This window comes from Arachis stenosperma, chromosome 10 (genome assembly GCF_014773155.1).
Source record: "Arachis stenosperma cultivar V10309 chromosome 10, arast.V10309.gnm1.PFL2, whole genome shotgun sequence".
Classification (NCBI taxonomy): domain Eukaryota; kingdom Viridiplantae; phylum Streptophyta; class Magnoliopsida; order Fabales; family Fabaceae; genus Arachis; species Arachis stenosperma.
In genome coordinates this window covers 72730299-72735345 of record NC_080386.1, presented here as the reverse complement: position 1 = coordinate 72735345, position 5047 = coordinate 72730299, and the positions used below count along the sequence as shown (strand labels likewise).

At 38.1% G+C, this 5047-nt stretch overlaps 1 non-coding gene across 1 annotated transcript; it reads left to right on the top strand.

The window, feature by feature from the left end:
• Window positions 1-4681: 4681 nt before the first annotated feature.
• On the top strand, window positions 4682-4785 carry LOC130959312 (small nucleolar RNA R71). The gene has a single exon (XR_009078404.1). It is a non-coding gene; the product is annotated as a small nucleolar RNA R71 (small nucleolar RNA).
• The last annotated feature ends 262 nt before the right edge of the window (window positions 4786-5047 follow it).

The following is a 5047-nucleotide window of genomic DNA, read 5'->3' as shown; positions in this document are numbered from 1 at the left end:
GTCCTAGTCTTACCCTAGGGAAGTCTAGCTTTAGTGCACTCTAAGTCAATTAGCAATTCTCAATTCTTAATCAACAATTGACATCCATTATTCAAGTATCTCCAATGACTCAACCACTAGGCCAAGTGAGGGGTTGCTACTCCATATCTGAAGTTGGCATTTTCTCAAACATTTGGAGAGCAAGAATGAAAGACATAGTAAAATTGAGAAGAGATTTAGAATCAAAGTAATTCAACACGAGAGATTAACAACAATCAACAATGAACAACAATGAAAATGAGACCTTCAATGAATTAATAGAATCTAAAACAACAAAGTTAAATCTAAGATCTATGAGAATTGGACAATTACAAACACTAATTCAGATTAGAGAAGAGGATCTACAACATGAACAAAGTAAATTGAGAATTGCAATAGATCTCACCAAGGAATGGTTGAGAGTTGAGAAAATGAAGATGAATCCTAGAGAGAGGTTGGAGTCTCTCTCTCTACAAATGTAACTAACTAAAAATATCTAAGAAAACTTGTAAAATGAGTGTATGGATGTGAATGTCTGTTAATCCCCTTCACTCCTTGGTTCTTATATGCAGTTTGGCGCCAAAGTTGATTGCTGAAACCCTCCAAAATCGCCAGGCACATGTTACAATAACAGAATCACGTGCGGGCTACGACGCGTGCGCGCACGGTACGCATGCGCGTCCCTGGCCGATTCTGCAATGTGCGCGCGAGCACCTTATGCGCGTGCGCGTGCTTGGCCGAGATCAATTCTTTGGCTTTTTGTGCTTCTCTCCACTTGCATGCTTCCTTCCTTGCTCCTTTGATCCATGCCTAGCCTATTTCAACCTGAGATTACTAGCAAACACGTCAAGGCATCTTATGGAATCAAGGATGAATTAAAATTATCAAATTAAAGGCTTAAAAAGCATGTTTTTACACTTAAGCACAAATACGGGAGAGATAACAAAACCATGCTAATTCATAGGCTAAATGCAAGAAAAGGTCATCAAAATACTCTAAATTCAATACAAGATAAACCCTAAAAATGGGGTTTATCAAACATCAATGTATAAGGTCTATACATTTTAATTAATACATGAGTATGTACCCAATTCCCAATATTTATACCACAAATAGAAAACTACTCTTTTTACTCCCCCAATGTCCCAAGGTTCCCACACTTGAATGATACTCACACACTCTAGCCTAAGCTAATCGAAGATCCAAATAGAGGACAATTATTGTTTTTCGCTTTAAGGCTTGTAATGTGCTAAAATTAAGAACAAGTGGGTTAAGCGTAGGCTCAAAGTTGGCTAACAATGGAAGATAAAAGGTAAGGCTATTTGGGTAAATGAGCTAATGAAATGATGGCCTCAATCATATAAATGCATTAATATACAAAATAATGGACATAAAGAATCGAACAAATCAAGGATTACAATCATAGAAAGAGAATAATGCACACAAGAAGGGAAAATAAGTGGTTATAAATTGTAACCACATCAATAGGCTCAAGACTCTCTTGTTTGTGTTCTTAGCTCAAAAATTCATGTTCCACAATATATATATGTGACTCGAGCAAGTTTAATGAAAAGTTTTTACTCAATCAATTAAGGTGCCCTATAGATAGAATTCTTGAAAAATCTCATTATTTTGACTAAGCTTATTGTGTATATGTATGCAAAAAAATAAGAAAATGAAACAAAAATCCTAAGAGACCTAAAAAAATATGAAATGCAAAAGTGTTGGAATTAGAAATTCGTCACCCAAAATTGCCGATCGGTCGGACGACCTCCCCACACTTAAAAGTTTGCACCGTCCTCGGTGCATTCAAAGATGAGCAAGGGGGTACGGCAAGTCTCCGGATTGCTACGTGTTCTTAGTCTTGCTTCCGTTTCCATGTTTGCTTGTGGTGCATTCGTCATGAAAAAAACAAAAATATAACACCATAAGATGAGAAGATACAAAAGCAAGGAAGTATACATTGTTGGAATGAGGTAAATCACTAGAATGAGTGAGTGAAAGTGTGACATTAAGAAATATTAGGTATGTGAATTCTAAATTGTGCGGTTTAGAATACACATTATTATAAAGAGCTATGTCACAAAAGAAGCATGCACTTCACTTATCCTAGTGTGCTTGAGATGCTCTAAGTGAACTTGTAAGGTAAAACAAGCATTGAAGAAGCATGAAAGCATTCAAGCTAAAGCATATGGATGCATATAATTATGAAATACAATGCATTAAGGTAAATGCATAACATCATCTATCAAGAGGTTGCCTAATCGAGGAAAAGGATTCAAATCAGATGATTGCTAGCTATAACATGCAATTCAAAAGAGTTATAAGCTCGAAGGCAATTCTCATCACTTGGTATTTTTCAAAAGGTAAGCATGAAAAACACAAAACCAAGTAGCAAAATATAACCTCAATCATAGAATCCAACAAAGATTATCTAAAAATATTCATGCTAAAATAGCATTTAGGCAATAAAGGGCAGGAATGTATAGTAAACAAAGTCAATAATCCAACACTTATAATGAAAAGAGAGAAAATAAAATGAAAACTAAACTAAAACTAACTAACTAACTAACTAATTAACTAATTAACTAACTAATAACTAACTAAAATAAATGGTTATCGATGGTGTTTGGAGGTGTTGGATGAGGGGTAGGAGGAGGGAAGAAGAAAGGAGAAGGAAAGAAATAGAAAGAAGAGAAGAAAAGAAATGTTGTGAAGGAAGGAAATCCGCGCGTACGTTGGCGTTTAAACGCCAGTAAGCCCTTCCTCCAGGGTGTGCTTTTTCTTCTGCTGTTTTTTATCCTGTTTTTAATTTTAATATTTATTTTGTGACTCCACATGATCATGAACCTAATAAAACATAAAAGAACAATAAAAGAAAAATAAAATAAGATAAATAAAAATTGGGTTGCCTCCCAATAAGCGCTCTTTTAATGTCACTAGCTTGACAGTGGGCTCTCGTGGAGCCTCACAGGTGATCAGGTCAATGTTGTAGACTGCCAACACCAAACTTAGAGTTTGAATGTGGGGATTTAACACTAAACTTAGAGTTTGGCTGTGGCCTCCCAACACCAAACTTAGAGTTTGATTGTGGGGGCTCTGTTTGACTCTGTACTGAGAGAAGCTTTTCATGCTTCCTTTCCATTGTTAAAGAAGAACACCCTTGGGTCTTAAACACAAGGTAGTCCCCATTCAATTGAAGGACAAATTCTCCTCTGTTAACATCTATCACAGCTCCTGCTGTGGCTAGGAAAGGTCTTCCAAGGATGATGCATTCATCCACCTCCTTCCTAGTGTCTAAGATTATGAAATCAGCAGGGATGTAAAGGCCTTCAACCTTTACCAACACATCCTCTACCAATCCATAAGCTTGTCTTACGACTTGTCTGCCATTTGCAATGAGAATATGGCAGGCTGTACCTCAATGATCCCCAGCTTCTCCATTACAGAGAGTGGCATAAGATTAATGCCTAACCCTAAGTCACACAGAGCCTTTTCAAAGGTTATGGTGCCTATGGTACAGGGAATTAAAAATTTACCAGGATCTTGTTTCTTTTGAGGTAAAGTTTGCTGAACCCATGTATCTAGTTCACTAATGAGCAAGGGAGGTTCACCTTCCCAAGTCTCATTACCAAACAACTTGGCATTCAGCTTCATGATAGCTCCTAGATATTGAGCAACTTGCTCTCCAGTTACATCTTCATCCTCTTCAGAGGAAGAATAGTTTTCAGAGCTCATGAATGGCAGAAGGAGGTTTAATAGGATCTCTATGGTCTCTATATGAGCCTCAGATTCCTTTAAGTCCTCAATAAGGAACACCTTCTTGCTTGAGAGACATCCCATGAGGTCTTCCTCATTGGGATTCACGTCCTCTCCTTCCTCTCTAGGTTCGGCCATGTTGATTATGTCAATGGCCTTGCACTCTCTTTTTAGATTCTCTTCAGTATTGCTTGGGAGAGTACTAGGAGGAGTTTCAGTGACTTTCTTACTCAGCTGACCCACTTGTGCCTCCAAATTTCTGATGGAGGACCTAGTTTCACTCATGAAACCTAAAGTGGCTTTAGACAGATCAGAGACTATGTTTGCTAAGTTAGAGGTGTTCTGCTTATAATTCTCTGTCTGTTGCTGAGAAGATGATGGAAAAGGCTTGCTATTGCTAAACCTGTTTCTTCCACCATTATTAAAGCCTTGTTGAGGCTTTTGTTGAGACTTCCATGAGAAATTTGGATGATTTCTCCATGAGGGGTTATAGGTGTTGCCAAAGGCTTCCCCCATGTAATTTACCTCTGCCATTACAGTGTTTTCAGGATCATAAGCTTTTTCTTCAGAAGATGCCTCTTTAGTGCTGTTGGATGCATTTTGCCATCCATTCAGACTTTGAGAAATCATGTTGACTTGCTGAGTCAACATTTTGTTCTGAGCGAATATGGCATTCAGAGCATCAATTTCAAGAACTCCCTTCCTCTGAGGCGTCCCATTATTCACGGAATTCCTCTCAGAAGTGTACATGAATTGGTTATTTGCAACCATTTCAATAAGTTCGTGAGCTTCTGCAGGCGTTTTCTTTAGGTGAATGGATCCACCTGTAGAATGGTCCAGTGACATCTTAGAGAACTCAGACAGACCATAATAGAATATATCTATCATGGTCCACTCTGAAAACATGTCAGAAGGACACTTTTTGGTCATCTGCTTGTATCTTTCCCAAGCTTCATAAAGGTATTCACCATCTTTTTGCTTGAAGGTCTGAACATCCACTCTAAGCTTGCTCAGCTTTTAAGGAGGAAAGAATTTAACCAAGAAGGTCGTGACCAGCTTATCCCAACATTCCAGGCTATCCTTAGGTTGTGAGTTCAACCATGTTCTAGCTCTATCTCTTACAGCAAAAGGGAAAAGTATGAGCCTGTAAACTTCAGGATCTACTCCATTAGTCTTAACAGTCTCACAGATCTGCAAGAACTCAGTTAAAAACTGGTAGGGATCTTCTGATGGAAGTCCATGAAACTTGCAGTTTTGTTGCATTAGAGCA